This window comes from Canis aureus, chromosome 30 (assembly GCF_053574225.1).
Source record: "Canis aureus isolate CA01 chromosome 30, VMU_Caureus_v.1.0, whole genome shotgun sequence".
In the NCBI taxonomy this organism is placed as follows: Eukaryota; Metazoa; Chordata; class Mammalia; order Carnivora; family Canidae; genus Canis; species Canis aureus.
In genome coordinates this window covers 24,319,257-24,339,262 of record NC_135640.1, presented here as the reverse complement: position 1 = coordinate 24,339,262, position 20,006 = coordinate 24,319,257, and the positions used below count along the sequence as shown (strand labels likewise).

General features: G+C 35.8%; 1 long non-coding RNA gene across 1 annotated transcript; it reads right to left on the bottom strand.

Annotated features, from left to right (window-relative positions):
* Positions 1-1,978: 1,978 nt before the first annotated feature.
* On the bottom strand, positions 1,979-13,214 carry LOC144301610 (uncharacterized). Its single transcript, XR_013368371.1, has 3 exons — positions 13,079-13,214; positions 4,732-4,828; positions 1,979-2,140 (listed from the first exon to the last, which is right to left on the bottom strand). It is a non-coding gene; the product is annotated as an uncharacterized LOC144301610 (long non-coding RNA).
* Positions 13,215-20,006: the final 6,792 nt, after the last annotated feature.

Below are 20,006 nucleotides of genomic sequence, written 5' to 3'. Positions count from 1 at the left end.
ATGTGACAGAGGAAGTTACTTTCCCTCAGTTTTCCTCTAGAGAGGCTTCTAACAAGTCTTCCAGCAAAATTGCATCCCAAAGCTGAAACTCAATTTCTTCCCTCAGGAGCTTAGGCTCCAGGCAAAGGCTTTTCAGTTTCTTTTGGTTGTAGACCAAAAAAATTGGCTTGGTCCTTGATGATCGTACTTATTTTACTACAATTTATACATAGCAGTTTTTTCTATTTTTCATTCTGTAAATAGGAAAGAAAGCTAAAATATGAGTATGAACCTCAGGTATAGCCCAGGACCCCAGTACATATTCTTTCTTACTTAGATCTGAGGGGGGCTTTATTGAACATTTAATTAGCTGCCTGCATTCACTCTGGAGTCAGGTGGTTCTTAGCCTCTGGGGAATGCAAACAGCTTCATCGATAAAATTACTTCCCCAAGAAAATCTGATGGTGAAACTACAGATGAAAAATTCACCTCAAGAGTATGCACATCCCCAGGTGGCTTGGAGAAAATTCTGTTTTCTTAAACTTATACATTTGTTATCTCTATAAAAGAAATCTATAAATTAAGAAAAAAAAAACAACTATGATCTTAGACTTCCCTGGAGCTCATGTCTTGGACTAAAAACAGAATTATCAGGGAAAAATGAGGAATTAACCTTGCTTATTCATTTTCCATTCCTTTCATTCTATTTTAGAAATTCAAAGGCAGCAAAGAGGTCTATCAACACCAGGAGTTTCAAGAGAAGAGACTCTGCTAAATAAGTAATTGTAACATCTAAGCATGTACTAGCTCAGAGGAGCCTGCCTCTTTATTTTAGAACAAGAAAAAAATCAAGAATTGCTTGCTGGGCAACTAGTTGCCAAAGGAGTAACCAAGAGGCAATGCCTTACAACAGGTCAAAGTGGAGGGCTTTTTTTTTTTTTTTTTTTGCATGTCAAGATGCAAAATCCAAATTTGGGCAGCAGATTAGGTTTTCAGAGTAAATGCAGAGAATGTGCCATCTCAAAAATCTAAAATCAATGGGTATAGGGCCAAAATGTGGATACTGATCATTTGTATAAGATGCACGGAAAAAGCTGCAGCGTGACTTTTGTGGATAGGACTGACTGGCTTCTTCTACACTGTTGGCCTCTGGTGGCTCCTTAACTAAATCCAAATGTCCTCTCTTGTGCTATCTCTTCACCAGTATGTTTTCAGGCCACTAATAGAGAAACAATAGTTTGGCAGATTTAGTAGGAAGTAGCATATCAACTTTTAAAACTATTCCTGTGGTCTGAGGTAGATAAGTAGAGGGTTATCAATTTGAAAATATGTGGGGGAAGGATAAGGCTTAGAATGAGGTCCTTAACTTTTCAGGTTGCACTGGATCATTCTAACAGAGCCGTTGTTTCTGGTCGACCACTTAACAGTGAAAGAAGCTCGTCATCAACGTTATGCTAACATTCTTGTGCTCAAAAATATCCTGGAATCTATATGGGGACTGAGATATGAAGGATGAATATCATGATGACGTTTCCAATCTCCTGAATATCAGAAGCGGTCCAAAACCCAAAAGAAACAATATTAGGCTAAAGAAAGTATTTCTCTCTGAAGGTGTAAGATATACACATAAGCATAGCAGCTTGTCAACATTCTTTGTTCATCTGCATCCAGTTTAGATGACACTGATGTGGGATCCCTGGGTGGCGCAGCGGTTTGGCGCCTGCCTTTGGCCCAGGGCGCGATCCTGGAGACCCGGGATCGAATCCCACATCGGGCTCCTGGTGCATGGAGCCTGCTTCTCCCTCTGCCTCTCTGTCTCTCTCTCTCTCTCTGTGACTACCATAAAAAAAAAAAAAAAAATTAGATGACACTGATGCTTTCCATAAAACTCTACTATAAGAAAAGTGTGATAGTAACTTTTTGATGAGGTGCTGTGTGGTTGGAAGTCAGTTTGTGCTCCACATCATGTTTCAAAACTTAAATCCAAACTCACCTCTAATTTTTTAGCGACTCCTCAATGGAGAATGATTACTCCATTGATTTAAGATCATACAAATTGTTCCTAAGTGATTCCGCAGGAAGTTTAGATAGCAAGTGATATTTAGTCAGATGTTTAAATGTAAGTGTGGGCCTTATAGACAACTGATAACAAAGTTCTTACCTGAAACAAACAAACAAATAGAACAACAACAAAAATCACCTTGATTACTCGTTAGGAAGCCTGGCCCGGGGGGGCGGGGGGGGGGGGGAGGCAACATTGCCAGTGTTTCTGCAGCTGCTATCTAGTTTGTAGCAAAATTTGTGAGACTTAGAAAAGAAAGTACATACTTTGTTTTGAATTTTGTTGTTAAGGGAGCATGTCAGAAATCAATTTTCACCATACAATTTTATTTCTTCATGTTTCTGATTGGCTGTGCAATTAACATTTGTTAATTTGGAATAATTTCTTCTAAGTATTACAAGTTCCTACAGATTTCTCTCTAAAAAGCGTTATACTGTTTTCTCCCTTCCTTACTTTTTTGTAAACTTTTGGGAAGAAATAATTGCTTTTTAGAAAATTCATTGGTTTATATAAACACCATCCTAAGTAATGGGGTAATAGAGTTTGTGGAAAAAAAGGTAACAGCATCTTTTATTTGACAAAGAGGCAACTTAGTGCTCAAATCTCATGTACATTTCGTGTTCAAGTAATCAAAGTTCAATTGCTTTCAGATCCTTGTTTTGATAGATTTTTCATTGTGTGTTTTGATTAAATGTCTGGCTGATTGATTGATGGGCTTTTTCTCATTGCCCTGAATTGATTGTGAAGGTGTCTGCAATGGAACTACTATGTTAGGTATTTTGTAAATGGATTTAGCTGTTAGCTGTTTTTAACGTAGTTTACAAGAGATTACCAATCACTTTGACATTGGGATTTCAAGGCTATATTCTAGTTCCAACATTTTTAATAGTAGTTTATACTTAATATTTAAAATATATCATACATAAAATTGGAAGATAAGATTTATGATCATGAAAACTTGCATTAATTTTTAAAGCCCTGTGGTAGTTATTTAACTATAACATAAATGTTTTATCAGTGAAAAATTAATAACCATCCACATACTTTCACCAACACCAAATTATATAAAAACTTTAAATGAAGAAATGAATAAAACCACCCAACAAGTTTGCAATTTTGAATACATTTACAACAAAGAGATTCTGGATTGTCAAAACACCAAGGCTGACCATGTAAAATAGATCTTCAAGGAATCTGGAATGAGTGTGCTGAAATTAAATCGTAGCTCCACTCTTGTATCCGTATGACCTTGAGCAACTTACAAAACTATTCTGTGTCTCAAATTTCCTCATTTGTAGAATGGAAATAGTGGCTAGATCATATTGATGCTAGGAAAAATTGAGTGATTAAATGATGTGAACACAATAAATACTAGTGTTTCATATCCATTAAGCCTTAGAGAGAAAAGGAATATTGGCCATGTAATAGTGAAATCCTTAAGGTTCAATTTTTATAATAATCATATAATAGGAGTTACAATATTTTATGTGATACTCACTCAACAAAGAGATATTACACCTAACATAGGTCAGGCTAAAGATAAAATTATAAAGACAAAATTCTTTTCCTAATAACTTATTTATTTTTTTTTTCCTAATAACTTATTTAATAGGAGACAAAATGAGAAAAAGGTTATTAGTATAGGAAGTATGGAGTCCAGACCCATTGGATCAATTTTGAATCCAACATAAATAAATAAAAAAATAAATAAATAACAAAAAGAAACTGCCCTATGTTTGAGTTTCATGGGCCCTTTGGAACATCATTAAAGAAAAAATAATCTGGTTGAATTGTAATGATATTAAGAGAAGAACAGTAAGGCTCAGAATCCCTTATTTCCCAAGCATCGGTTCCAGGATATTCAAGAAACTGTCCCACACTAGGGACACATCTGCCTGTTTATGAACTATCTTAATCGAACAAATATTTATATGGGTTGACAAGCCATTTATGTGAAGAGGGTAAATCCCTGGGAATTATTCAGTTTCTTAAAAAGAGCTTAGGACACTCTGAAAAGTCTAGGTTGAGATAGTGATAGGCAGTTACTATACAGAGGAATTTAGACATTAGGTATTTTATGATGGTTAGAAGAAAATGAAAAGTTTGAAAAAAAAAGAAGCAACCTAAACATAACTTTAGTTTAATTTAAACACTTAGAATCATATGCAAACAAATGTCTCATTTATTCTGAACAGCCTTTATAAGTTGTCTTTGTAGGTAGTTATAGGCTTGTCCTAAAAGGAGGCACTGAAATTTGGCAGAAAAAATGCAGTTTTGGGAGAGAAGGATGGGATTAGAGCTTATTGTTGTCTAGATGTATGACTTTGGCAATTAATACATTTCTTAATTGCTTTGAGGCTTCATGTCAGTAAACTGAAAATTACTTTGGTAATTAAGGATAGCAGCCCCTGCGTGCTGGGCATTGGAAAGGGTCAGAATAAAAGATCATTTTTATTTAATTCATTGGAATTAATGAATCAACTAATTCTACCTTAAAAAGAATATTTCATTTTTTTTTTCTTTCTTTCAGTAATAATGCTTGGACTTCCACTCTCAGTTAGGTTTCCATTTGCTTTCATTTTCCCCTCTGGAATGTAAATTCCTCTAAGAAGTAGATAATCACCTAGTCCAATGGTTCTCAAAGTTTAGAGTTTCTCAGATTCCCTTGTAGCAACAGTTAAAACACATACTATATTGCTGGTCTCATCTTCAGAGTTTCTGATTCAGTAGGTCTTGGGTGGTATCAGGGTTCGAGATTCAGCATTTCTCATCATCTCCCAGAGGGTGCTGTAGATGCAAAGTGGTAGGTAAAAATAAAGGCAGTTTTGTGAAGAACATACAACTTCCAACAGATGTCATTCCTCACTGTTGCAGAGATAAATGATAAAAGTCATTTTTTGACTTTATTAAATAGCATATCATTGATTCATTTTCCTGGAAAAGTACTTATTTGACAGTCATCATATAAAAGCTATTTTGTAATAATATAATTTTTGGTATAATTTTATAGCTTTTAGTTCAGAGGAAATCTCATTGAGGGGTAGGGTTTTTTAAAAGGTCAAATAGGGGCACTTGGATCGCATAGTTAGTTGAGCATCTGATTTTTGGTTTCAGCTCAGATCATGATTTCAGGGTCATGGGAATTAGCCCCACATGGGGCTCCACGCTTATTGTGGAGTCCATTTGAGACTCTCTCTGTTCCTATCCTCTCTCTCCTATGCTCTCTCTCCTATGCTCTCTCTCTCACTCTCAAATAAACCTATTTTTTTTTTTTGCAGATACAGTCCTATGATATTATCTATCACTCTCTCCTGGCTACAAGAAGGCAATTTAGAAAGATGGTTATCCATGTCTCATAAATATTTGCAACTTATAAGTAACTAATAATTAAATGAGTTTCTAGTAACAACAAACATAGCAAACCTCTAAAAGATTGCAGTTAGTCCTTCAAATGATTTAGGGAATTGAAATAATCATCAATAACAAAAGGGGAGGGAATACAGTAAGTCAGCATGCTTTCTCCACAAAATTCAATCCAAGTAACTCTTAGAAAAACAAAAAACAAACAAACAAGAAAAACCAACAACAACATCTATTTGAGCTGCAAAATATGCAGTTGCTGCATTTTACATTTTAGGGACACCATAAATGCTTCCTTCATTTACCCTACCATTGTTTGATTATTTACACAACAGGAACACATTTACCTCCTCTTAGGAGTGATAATGATTTTCTCTGAGGTCATCCACTAATTAATATGACAAAGCAAAAAATGCTTTGTAGGTGAGTTTGTGTCTTTGTTTTTTTTCAAATTTCTATTTTATTCTTTGTTGTTTAATCAAAGTAAGACTAAAAGTTTCAAGTTATAGTGCATTAGCATGTGGACTTATGTACACTCAATCAGCAAACAGATTTAAATACCTTGCAATATTCTGCATTAAGAGCAATTAATTGATACAAAAGTAATAATTGGCATAACTAAATAATATGGAGAAGACTGAATGAGCTGTGTGTCTGTGTATGACTCTGTGGACTCTGTGACCTTAAATGACATGTGGTAAGCAAATACTTTCAGTTTTTGTAAATTGTGACATCAGAACAAAATGCCTTGGTAATTAGAGATTTATTAAAATTCAACTAGTTATAAATTCCCAAAAGAATGACTTAGTAATTGCAATTCTATTTTGCTGCCCATTGAAATTCCTATTTGCTTATTCAGGCTATTTGGTTAAATACTTGCTATTTTCATGCAATATCTACAAAAACAATAGAGTAATACAATTATTAGAAATTATAAATTAGTTTAGCCAGAAGTCAGATGCAAAATCAATGTACAAAGGCATTATAGCATTCTAATACAAAGTCATAGCTAACTGTACATTTCAATGGAAAGATCTTATTCATAGAAAATCTATGGAGTTTCTAGGAATGCGTTTAACATGAGGTGTTTAAGTTGTATATAAATAGTTTGGAAAAATTTAGTGAAACACAAAAGTGGTTAATTTTGTGTGTCAATTTGACTAAGCTAAGGGATACCCAGACAACTGGTAAAACATTATTTCTGGGTGTGACTGCAAGGGTGTTTCTGGAAGAAGTCAGCATTGCATTCAGTAGACTGAGCAAAGATCGGTACTCATCAATGTCATGGGCATCAGCTGCCCCAGTAAGGGACCAGATAAAGCAAAGAGGCAAAAAAGAACAAATTCTCTTGTTCTTCTTAGCTAGGACTTTCATCTTTTCTTGCCCTTTGACATCAGAGCTCATGGTTCTCAGGTTCTTTACACTCAGGGACTTTAACCAGTGGTCCCTCAGTTCTCAGGCTTTTGGCCTCAAACTGAATCATATTGTTTGCTTTCCTGGTTCACCAGCTTGCAGATAACATATTGTGGGACTTCTCAGGCTCCATAACGTATGAGTCAATTCCTAAAATAAATCTCATCTTATTTATTTGTATGTATCCTATTAGTTCTGTTTCTGACTAATACAAGAGAATCCTGACTAATACAAGAGATATGACGTGTCCATAGCTAGAAATACATTAAATTGTAAGCACATCAGTCTTCTCCCTATCAATTTTTACATTCCTTTAAATCATACCCTCAACATCAATTGAAATTTGATAGAACTTAAGATGCTAATATTCATAGGAAGAGAAAATCGGCAAGAAAAAATCAAAACCACCTTGAAAATGAAAATAATTAATGGGAATGTGCTTGATTAGCTATGAAAAGATACCATAAAACTATGGCAACTACAAAAATGTAGTATTGGTGCAAAACAATAATTAAACAGGTGTGGTACTGACACAGATTAATCATTGGAGCAAAAGAGTAGTTTAGAATCAGTTGTTTGTATACTGTATAAAATGTATACAGTATAAAAAATAATAAAGATTTCATTTCTAATCAGGGCAACATGTGGGCCATTTAATACTTTTTTGACAATTGGCTATTTATTTAAAAAATGCAGTTTTATTTCATATAGTATACAAACATAAATTCCAGAATGGTCAAAGTAAAAAAAAAAAAAAAAGGAGAAGGAGAAGAAAAGCCTCCTGAAGATTGAATGCAAAGAGAGGACTCTATCACTGTTTCATGGAATAATCACGTTTCTTGTTCTAGGTAAGATTGATGTTGGCTTTCTTGGCCAAACACTCTACCTAAGTCTTTAATGAAGCCAAGTTCCAGATGCTTGAGATGTCTGTGTCCTACATGCTTAGATGACCTTCCTTGCTGTATAAGAGAGCATCAAATGGAAGGCTATGGGAGCCATGGGGATCCGTGACTGGGTTATGATTGAGCTGTGGCTTTAAAACTAGTTGCACTACTAGACATTTACCTCAAAGATACAAATGTAGTGATTCGAAGATGAATAGATAAAGACAATATGGCATTCCATAAAGAAGTAATGGAATATTCCTCAGGCATCAGAAAAGATGAATATTTACCATTTACATTGACATGGGTGGAACTGGAGGGTATTATGCTGAGCAAAATAAGTCGATCAAGGAAACGCAATTATCATATGGTTTCACTCATATGTGGAATATAAGAGACAGCACAGAGGATCATGTGGGAAGGGAGGGAAAACTGAATGGGAAGTCTTTAGATGGAGAGAAAAACCATGAGACATTCTTAACTCTAGGAAACAAACAGGAGTGTGGGAGGAGAGGTGGGCAGGGAGATGGGGTAAATGGGTGATGGACATTAAGGAGGGCACATGATGTGATGAGCACTGTGTGTTATACACAACTGATGAATCATTGAACTCTACATCTGAAACTAATGATGTACTATATGTTGGCTAATTGAATTGAAGTTAAAAAAGTAAAGACACCACATGCTCTAAACTGGATTGATGCTTGCCTCATCAATGAAGTTCATCAAATGAACTTCCTTCATCAAATGAAGTTCCATTTCCTAACAACTCTCTCACTCATTCATTGGTACTTTCTTCATGGCCCTCAAACATAGGAAATTTGTTCCTGTTTCAGGGTTTATCTACTTGATTTCTCCCTAAGACCTATGCACAGACTTTATCTTCAAGTCTGTGTTGACTTATTACTTCCTCATGGAGTAGTTCCCTGACCACCTTATATAAAATAACCTTCTTCTTCCCTCTCTAACATTTACCTACCTATTGAAGAACTGGCTTTAGTAGTAATATTTACTAAGAAACTTTTATAAAAAGTGTATCAGAGAGGTGGGTAGTTGGCTCAGTCTGTTAGGTGTCTGCTTTTGGCTCAGGTCATGATCTCAGGATCCTGGGATCGAGCACTACCCCCCCATCCCACCCCTGCACAACTGGAAGTCTGCTTCTCCCTCTCTCCTTCTCCCTCCTCTTGCTTGTGTCTGTGCACACACACTCTCTCTCCCTCTTAAATAGATAAATAAAATCTTTAAAAAAACTTTTAAAGTAGCAGATAATAGTTAACCCAGTGCATACTATATGCCAATTATAACATTTCTATAATGTTAAGTTTTATCATTCTTATAAATTGTAGGAAGTATTTTAAGGGCAGGGCCCCTGGGTAACTCAGTCTGTTAAGCATCTGACTTCACCTCAGGTCGTGATCTCAGGGTCCTGGGAGTAAGCCCTATGTGGGGCTCTGCACTCAGCAGGAAGTCTGCTTCTCCATCTTCCTCTAAACCATCCACTGCTCATGTGCTCACTTACTCTCTCTCATATAAATAAATTTAAAATCTTGAAAAAAAAAAACTGTTATAAGGGCAGGGACCATGGCTTTCTTGCTAATATGAAACCACCAATTCAATAGTTGTTGAATGAATGAGAAGGAATAAAGGAATGCTTGAAGCAAAAAATATATGTGTGTATACACATATACACACATATTTGTATGTGTTATACGGCTGTCTATATACAGTAATGCACAGTAAACACAGCATATGCCTTATAGTATATAATCTATATAATAATAGCAGTGGTAATAGGTCTTTTGACATGCTTTCTTGGTATTAATCAAAGTAAATTCACCATATTTTATGAGATAATCATAGGTATTTTGTTGTTTTAGATCTTTTTATTTTTGATAATAGGTCTTTGATGTGCTATAATTTCTTGACCTCATAGATATACATGAAACTTCCAGGTCTGGAAATTTCAGTAGTCATATCTTACAGAGCAAAAAACATTTGGTGCATGCAAAATTAGGAGCTTCTTAGAGTGTTATGTTTAGAATCGTCTCACTAAAAGTGAGACTGTCTGGCATAGCTGATAAACAGGAAATTCTGGAGTTCATGGAGGAGCCTGGAGGAATAAATCTGTGAAAGGCTCCACTGCTCTCCTACCAACAGTAGGTGTCAACAGGGCTGCCATCGCTGGCACTGACACCCCAAAAGGTGCTCCTTTGGCTAGGACACACTTATAGGAACAATGTCTTCCAGAATTGCTATTTTAAAAGATATATCATATGAGAGCTCTCTTCAAAAACTTGACTCTCCCCACTTACTGACTTAGACCAACTCACACCTTCTAAAATTACTCTGAACTTGCTCTTGATTGGCAGTAGTTTGTCTGGTCCACAATCAATGTAATTTTGATGTGATGTGAAAAGATCAATAACAACTTTGAAGTTTTCATCTCAGTATAAAAGAACCTCATTTTCTTTCTCTTGTTATTTTTTCCAAGAAAAACATTAAAAAGATGATGGTAAGATATGAAAACATATAATGCATTTACTTGACAACTCTGATTAAACAAATTTTAAAATAATCATTTAAAGTATACATTTAAGATGATTTTGAAATTTTATTTTTCTTCCATACACTTGAGTTTCAGCAGACAAAGGAATGGTGCTACATACATTTTGATATGAAAGAGACATTTGTTAATATTTATTACAAATGAAATTACTAAAACAAAACAAATTAAAACAAAACACCACAGAAAAATTGTATGGAAATGCATGTTTGATATTCTAGAGTTCTCGTTCATGATTAGGGGTATACATTTTGTCCCGGAAGGTACCCAGTCCTCACAGGTTATTGTTTATCAGCAAGCATCTCAGTTTCATTTACATAAGATCATTCTAATGTTCTAACAGACAAGTGGTAACTGCATGGTGTGGATGTGATGGGACCAAAGCATTTTATGATTATTTACCTAATCAACCATCCCACCCTCCTCTTTACTGTCGAATAGATTCCTTAGTCTTAGAATATATTATGTGGAATTCTGTGACGTTGATCAAACTATCTGTAATTCCTCAAATACAGGTACCGACCAAGGCCCCATGGATAGAAGAGGCAAACTCATTTTAGAAAATGTATTGATCCTGGTAAGCATAAATCACTGTCTTTTCTAGGATTGAGAGGGTCAATACACCAAACTTACCAACAATTGGATGGTTGATCTCCTTGAAGGATGGACATGTTGGGGACTAATGATTGGCCTTTGTGGACAGCTGGTTGATTATTGAGCAATGGCAGCAACAAAGTCAGACTTGGTGAGTGGAAACACGTCATCACACTTTCTGTAGCCTTCATCTCTGACACAATGATCAGTTCATTTATGCACCCATTTTGCCAGCACTATGGTGGCTGATATGAAGTAACAGAGTCACACGGACTATCCAAATGTTCAGCGATTTTTTTTCTATGGTTAATCCATTCTGGTGGTTTATAACATGAGTTAAAAAGAGCCCTACCTGTTAAAAAGAGCCCTACCCTTCATGACAATCAATGTAAGTCCATCTGTATGCCTACTCTGAAACTTTAATTTCCTTTATCTTTCCAATTTTTATTTTTCCTTTAAGTCTCATGGCCAGCTAGCCAGCTAATCAATAACTCCTTGCTCTTAAGTCTATGTTTATACTTACCATGTGCCAGTCCTCTTTTCCTACATATTGGAGAACCAGATATACAGCCCAGAACAGCACATTGGGGGCTTTCTCCTCATTGCCAGAGTAATTTTGTAATAGCATAGGATCTATTTATGGATCACATATACATACTGAGCTACCCTATCTTTGATCCAAGCTTCTTGTTGTTGTTGTTGTTGTTGTTGTTTTTTATTACATCCGGTGGTCATAAAGAACCCCCCTATGAAGCTATAGATATGAGCTGTGGTAGCAGTGCTGGTGAAGCAGAAATAGTGATATGCAGGATGCATCCCAGATATAATACCTCTATCATACTGAATTGAATCTTACCCACTCAACCTATGCTCTAGTGGGTCTAACAGACCCTAGCTCATATGGAATTTTCTGGTTGCATGACTGTTTAATAATCCATCATCAGGTACTCCATCTGTACCTGGGCCCACATTCTTGGAACAGATTTCCAAATGTGTGATTTACTTCTGTGGCCTTGCTCCAGAGTTCTAAGGGACTACGTTTTATTCAAGGCCTTGCCATACACTTCATGTAATATATTTTCGAACCATACAGCAGGCTGTATGGCACTTTTAGTACCTGCAAATTGATCAATTAATTTGGGATCAGATTGGGAGCAACACTCAATATTAAGAATCCCTGGTATCATCCACCCAATCACAATCCACCAACCTAAGGTGACATTAATTTCTACCTTTTTCTCCTTCTCCCAGTATGTGTTATTGTTTTTCATTTACTTTCTTAGGGTGTGTGCAGTTTCAGCAACTTGTCTTGGTCTTCTCCACTATTATAGCAATCACCCCATTGATGAGGTGACCAATATAAAGACTCTTTCATATCAAGTACATCCACTCCTATTATAACTCAAAGAACGGGGCGCTGAGTACTAAGTGGTTTTGTAGATATAGAGGGACCACTATGAGCTTGATCTGGCTCCCATTTTTCCTCACTGTAACAAGGATATAATGGTTAGTTAATGTGTCCCTAAATCCTCTAGTATCTGGGTTTTCCCCTTTCCTCAATTCATATTTAAGTATTGGCTTATAAATCCCTTTGGAGAACTCTAAAATAAATTGCAAGAGAATAAATTAGTCTTCAGTACAAATTCCTTTCTGACAGAGACTTAAGTTTTCCTTCAGCCTGTGGGTTCTGGATTGAAAATCTACAAACTAGGTAGGGATTGTACCATTTTATTTTGGGGACTACTTTCAGCCTCCTGATAATGAGTTTTAGATCTCTATGACTGCTCTAGAAAATAATCCCAAATTTTGTGCCCTAAAATAATTCATTCTCTTAGAGTCTATAAGTGTGAAATCTTTTTAATTAGGCCAAAACCAAGGTGTTTGCCTGGCCCACTCCCTCTGGAGACTCTAGGGAAAAAAAATCTTTCTCTTTTCTGACTTCAAGATCCAAATTCTTTGCAGTCTTAGACTCATGAACTCTTCCCCCCAACTTCAAATTTTTCTATTGATGTCACATTATCTTCTATCTTCTAGAATAAAAAAAATCTCTCCATTTTCCCTTTTTCTTTGATATTGTTCAGTCTACCACATTATCTAATCTTGATATCTTCATATTCTTTTGTTGGCTGTCCATCTGTCTTGTTTCAAGAAGCACTGTTGTTAGATTCTCTATAACTGGATGTGGATAAAAACCTCATAATTGCCACTCCATTCTTATCTTACCTTGATTTCTGCACTCACTTGTTTCTTCTGGTAAATGTCATTTCTTAGTTTCTATCATTTTCAGGAAGCCCCATTATGTAATAGAATCTTCTATTGTCTAAACTTCTCAACAATTTGTTTGTCTTCTCACTCTGATTCTTCATTGTTTTGGTAAGCAGAATGTCCTCTGGATCCTACTGTGAGACACAATCAGAAAGACAGTTACTAAGCCCACTTCTCTGAATGTTTGAAGCTGTCCTTCAGAACCATTAATGTTCTGGCATTTCTAATTCAATTAATGTACACCATCATTTTTTCCATGTTTTCAAGTGCGATCCTTGGGACATGTTAGTACTGTGACTCGGTATTTGCTAGGATGTTAAATCCTATATCAAAGAAGTATTTTCCCATTGGTAAGCTGTTCTCTATTAAATTTTGCGTAGTGTGTCCTACTAATCTAAGACATCATAGAATATAGTCCCATAAACACTCTTTTATCTCTTAAAGGTATACATTAGCCATATCCTGAAGTTCTTCCAAGTAATTATCCCTCTTCTTGCTTATTTCCAGTTGGTTATTGGTCAGTTGGTCAGCAGGAAAATTTGAAGCTAGATTCTGAAGGGGTATAGAATTGTCTCTTGAGATAGCAGGACATTTACAGCATCAATATGATTTTAATGTAAAGGGAAGGGTGGATTTAGCAGGAGTTAAAATATAAACTTATTTTAGAATAAAAATATCAAAGTAGACCCCCAAATACTGTGCATGCCCATGTACTTATATGCATGTGTTTTTATATGTGCATGAACCTTGTGTATATATGTGTGCCTGTATGAGTATGTATGTGTTTGTGTGTATAATGTGATAATTCCAGACAGTTTTAGTCTAAAAGAAGATTCTACTTATTTACTTTATGAAGAAGGAGAGGAATTAAGCTTTGATAAAAGATATTTTTTTACTTAGTTCAAATTCCTGAGTTTTTTTTTTTTATATTTTTTAGACCTCCAGACATTAAAATAAATTTCCTCTTTTGAGTGGTTCAAGGCGCCTTGAGACCAAATGGAAGTAATAACTTGTTTTCCCAGAATCATACCTATTTACTGTTGTGGTGATATATAAGATATCATCACCTTGGAAGGTGATTTGATGTCTGATTTATTCCCAGGTTTTCATTGCTTCCTTATTTTATATCACAGTTACTTGCCAATGCTAAGGATCAATAGCCTATGCCAAAGGTTCAAAATAGCCAAAGTAAAACCGATGAATCACTGAAGTAGTAATTGGTAAACAATTAGTGTACACAGGCTAAAAAGTTTGCAAACCAGGACCACTCAAACCAGATCATATAATGAGGGCAGCCCGAGTGGCTCAGCAGCAGGTTAGTGCTGCCTTCAGTCCAGGTTGTGATCCTGGAGACCTGGGATGGAGTCCCACATCCGGCTTCCTTCATGGAACCTGCTTCTCTCTCGGCCTGTGTCTCTGCCTCTCTCTCTCTCTCTCTCTCTCTCTCTCTCTCTTGCTCTGTGTCTCCCATGAATAAATACAATCTTAAAAAAAAACCACATATATTTAGGCTAAGGGGTATATTTCTATAAAGCAGCTTATACAGTGAGAAAATGGTGTCTGTTCATTCTTCCCAATGATTGGTTATAATATTACCATTTTCAGTGGTTACTACTTATCGGCCTTGTGAAACAGTTCAAGTTTTCCTTATCATTTCCAGAGCACAAATGAGAAATGATCCAGGTTAAGTTAATCTTGCAAAATAAGCTAAATTAAGCTTTGCCTGCACGACTACACTGGGTGTGTCTGCTCAGGGAACCTTCGAGGCTGCCCTGCATGTCCTTGCTTTTAACACTCATTAAAAATGAGAAGCAAAAGAGATTAGAGACTTAAACCTAAGCCATCTACCTGGAACATATAACAGAACAAGATTTTTTTTTAATGATTAAAATATATAGATCGTAATATAGTCACAAGAGCTCTGTATAAAGTAAAGGTCTCTTAACTGGAACTGATAACGTTTGTTGACCTGACAGCCTTTTCAATGTGAGTCCAGATCAACAGTTTTATTCACAGACTTTGTTTGTTTCTTGAATTCTAGGAAAATAAAACAAAGGAAAGTAAAACCAAAAATAGCATGGCAGATGAAACCTGAAAAATACTATACCAAAGCTTTGGATTGGTAGTTTATATTTTCTTCTTCCTTTATGACCCTAATCCATGTGAAGATGCAATTTCTGATTAATGCAATAAAATAATTGATAAATGACAAAGTGGACTTTGCAATTATTATCTCAACAAGAACAATCTCAACAAGAACAGGGGCTACCATATTGCTTATGTTTCTGGGAAATGTTGGGAAGTAGAAGGAGAGCTTAGGGGTCAAATAACTGGCCTGAGTTTCATTTTCTTTCAATGTTAACACCTTCTAAAAGCAAAAGCTGAATGTCCAGTTCCCATACCTTCAGTGTTCATTCTTGTTTTAATTAACTAGATAATATAGAACATAGCTTGGGTCATCACTCTGTGTGTGATGGCTTTAAGGTCTTGATTTTTATAAAGTCCTGTTCCAGGAATGATTATATCTCCAACAAATTCATCCTAAGTACCTGTTTGTCATCTCTTGCTTGAAACTCCTACTCTGAGCCTCTGTGATGATTACTTTTTACTCTTCAAAACCATCTCCCCAGCCACTGACTTGGTGCACAGATCATTATATATCATAAGCAAAAGTCACTCCTGCAAACACACACAAACACACACACACACAAATATGCTCACCACTAAATAAAAACCTAGAGGGGACTAGAATAAAACACACAAAAAAATAAATTTTCTGAAAAACTGAGAATCTTAGAATGAAATTAAAATGCAATAAAATGCAGTAAAATGCAATGCAATGCAATGCAATTCAATGCAATAAAATAAATAAAATAAATAAAATAAAATAAAATAAAATAAAATAAAATAAAATAAAATAAATAAAATAAAATAAAATAAAATCACACACACAGGCAAACACATGCATGCATACTGGCTACTAGGTTTCACTTTTGCTTTTTCACCAGGATTCCTTATAGTCCTTGCTCCATTGTTCCCTTGACTTCCTCCAGCCATTTCTCAAGAGTCAACTTGCACTTCTCAAGAGTCCAGTTCAATTGTTTTGTACCTCTCCAGAGTGCAGACCCCAAACCTTGAACTCAGAAAGAGAAATGTGTCCTTCCTATCTCCAGATTAAAGCCTGCTTCCTGAGGTGTCCCTGAATAATTGATCTCTGAAACACCACTTCTTTCAGAGGAAACCACTACTTGGACTTCTAAATGTTTCATATGGCCTAGAACCAGGTTAGGTGATCACAGCGCGTGATGCATCTTTCCCAGGCAGCAGTTAAGGCTTCCCTGAGAATTATACTACCTGTTGTTCACCAAAGTGCCCCATCTCTTAGTTGCGGGATGGCCTGTCTAGAGATAAACTTCAACTTCCACCCAGGAAGGCAGAAGGTACATATATGGCCAATCACTTACAAGTTTGGAAGGCAGAAGGTACATACATGGCCAATCACAAGTTTTTTGTTTGTTTGTTTTTGCAGCTGTCAATGTAAAGTCAAGGATCTATCTCACAACAAAAAGGAAGTGCTGATAACTCTTAAACAATAATTTGTCCCTGCTACAAAAATGGATCCGTTACTAATGTTGTAGTTTTGTCTTTTGGGTTGTTCAGTATATGTGTGCCCATGTATGTGTGTTTATTTGTTTTGGTAGTTGCTTAATTAATATATTTTTTAAAAGTACTTTACATTTAAAAAACCATAAAAAATATAAAATTGTCTGGATTCAATACTTTTGTATTTTCATGTTTGGTTTTTATTTTAATATATACTTGGAGGGGTTATGTTATTATAGGTGGCAGCTGATTTTGTGAGAGAAATAATTAAGAATGGATGTAATTGATAAGAGAAATATATACTTTTATAGGTTTAAGGATTAAAATTAATACTATTTGCAAATATTCTTTAGATATAGCAAGTAAAGAATTAGCTAACAAATATTGCTGAGAAGAATTTACATTCTAGGCCTAGCCCTGGACTATATGCCATGGGTGAAAAAGTATGTAAATTTAAGAGAAGCCCTTGGTACCAAAAGGCTTCAGTCATAAACCTGACTGTGAATGTTTCAAAATCCTAAATTTACTAGGATAAAAAAAGAAAAAAAAAAACTTTAATTTCTTTCCAAACCTACTTCCTGAATGATACATGACCTGTAGTGATTTTTTGGTAAACAAGTGTTGTTGCTGTTGTTGTTTTCTGTCTGCAGTGAAAAATATAAAGATGTCATGTGTTTGATAAAAAGAAGTTTAAAGACTTCTTGTGTCAAATTAATCTTATTTAGGGGCACCCGGGTAGCTCAGTGGTTGAGCATCTGCCTTTGGCTCTGGTCATGATCCCAGGGTCCTGGGATAGAGTCCCGCATTGGGCTCTCCACAGGGAGCCTGTTTCTCCCTCTATCTATGTCTCTGCCCCTTTCTCTGTGTCTCTCATGAATAAATAAAATTTTTTAAAAAAATTAATTTTATTTAATTATACTAGTCTAATGTTGACAGCATCCTCATTTTACTTTATTGTATTTCAGTAGACTATAAAATCATGCTCGATTGTTTATTTCATATTCTAAACAGGTATGAATTGACCACTTCTATCAAACTAGAGTCCATTGTAAATTTTTCATTTCTCTAGATTTGCTACAGTTACACATTCTCCTTTGGCATGTTTTGCTTGGAGGAATAACTGTTCTCTGTCTTCATAACAGAATCTATCAAAAGGGTTGTGCATCATGGCCTGTCCAGTGAGAGTTATTCAAGAAAAATTACTGATTGAAAATAATGTGGAGAACCACTACTGATCATTGCTGAGGTAAATCTTTCTTTTTAGTAGCAAAGGGCCATTGGTAACAGTGTAAAAGTAGACATAACCACAGAACTGTAGTTTGGAATATAGCTTTCACTAAATGGTTCCTGTGAGGTCTCACACTGTGTTTTGAAAACATTTTTTAAGAGAAGATGGGAATCTAATAAATATATTCATGACTGTAGAAATGGTAAAAACTCATGAACTCAGACTCTATAGAACCTCACCAGGGCCTTTTAAAGATTACTTTTTCAAAATAATTTTTAGCTGAACTTTGAGAAATGGGACTTGATCTTCATAACTGTAAGGATGAAGGGCCTCGGTTTTAATATATATCAATTGGTGATTTGACTGGAGTTGCTTTTTGTAGTTGTGGCCTCTTAATTCTGAGAATTCTCTTCTGGACGCATACTGCTTCATTTTATTTTTCTATCTTTTTAAAAGTTGCAGATATTTTGGCATCAGTTGTAATGTTTCCTTTTTCATTTACAATTGTATTGATTTAAGTCCCCTCTCTTTTTTTCTTGGCAAGTCTAGTTAGAGGCTTGTCAATTTTGTATGCTCCTGGGAATTGGCCCATAAATCTGAGAAAGCTAAATGTAAATCTTTAGTTTCCTTTCCAACTGGAAGGACCAAGAGACCCTCTTAGCACAACACTGAGGTAGCCTGGGGAGGGGGACCGCTGTGATCAAAGTGAAACTGTTCCTCTTACCCTTCTAATGTTGTCCTTGGTAGTATCTGTGGTCAAGGGAGGTGCTTCAGCCACATCCCCAGTTTCAGAGATTTTCACAATGTGGTCTTGTCAATGGATAGTGGCTAGTTGATTATCTTGTGAGGAGGGATGAAACTGGGAATAAGTTAGGTCATTCATTACATTAATGATGTCATTTATTTGGCTTTTAACAAAGTTTTGATGTGTATGTGTGTATGTGTGTGTGCATGCTTATGTCTGACTATATTTGTGCATGTGTGTGTGAGAGAGAGATTTTTTTCTTTTGAATGAAGAGAAATAATATGGTTACAGTTCTAGTTAATTAAGACTGATTCCACAAATCCAATATTAAATCCTTTATCGTTTGATTAAAAAATTTGTAAAATACATGTCACTTATAGAAATACTGATGTTGCTCTTTGATAAATGTAAACATAAGAAATTAAATGGGACAAAATCCTTTCCTATATAGCATTTTATTCATAATTATTACCGACTGCTGACATTTGTGTTTCTGTGATGACATGACTTTGAGGGCTATTCTAAAGCTGTAGCTGTGCAGTCCATGAATGTTTCAACCTCTATCTGCTTTTCTCTTTCATTCTCCAAATGCATGAAGGCTTCTACCTTTCTGTACTGATCAAATGCATAATTGTGTAAGAAATGGTTAAACAGCAAAGTCAGAGGCTGTGGGAGCTAGGGATGTAATTAATCAAGGCAACAGAGGAAATTAGTATTGATTTTTTAAATAATGGGTGAAGACTTTCTGAAATAGTTCTCAATGTGGAAGTTATTATTTTGTGTGTCTCTATTCAGTATGGACATAAATACTTCTTCATTAGCACCTTTCTATCCATAGCCCGCATTTACCACCACTTGCATCATCTCATCAATGTAGAAGAAAAAGCCATGGCTTGTGGTTCCAGTTGACACACATTGAGGAGAATGAACATCTTTATACTTTCCAGGTACACTAGAATACAAACTATGTGGGCAAGATATTCTTTTTTTTAATAAATTTATTTTTATTGGTGTTCAATTTGTCAGCATACAGAATAACACCCAGTGCTCATCCCGTCAAGTGCCCACCTCAGTGCCCACCACCCAGTCACCCCCACCCTCCCGCCCACTTCCCCCTCCACCACCCCTAGTTCGTTTCCCAGAGTTAGGAGTCTTTCATGTTCCGTCTCCCTTTCTGATATTTCCCACTCATTTTTTCTCCTTTCCCCTTTATTCCCTTTCACCATTTTTTATATTCCCCAAATGAATGAGACCAGATAATGTTTGTCCTTCTCCAATTGACTTATTTCACTCAGCATAATACCCTCCAG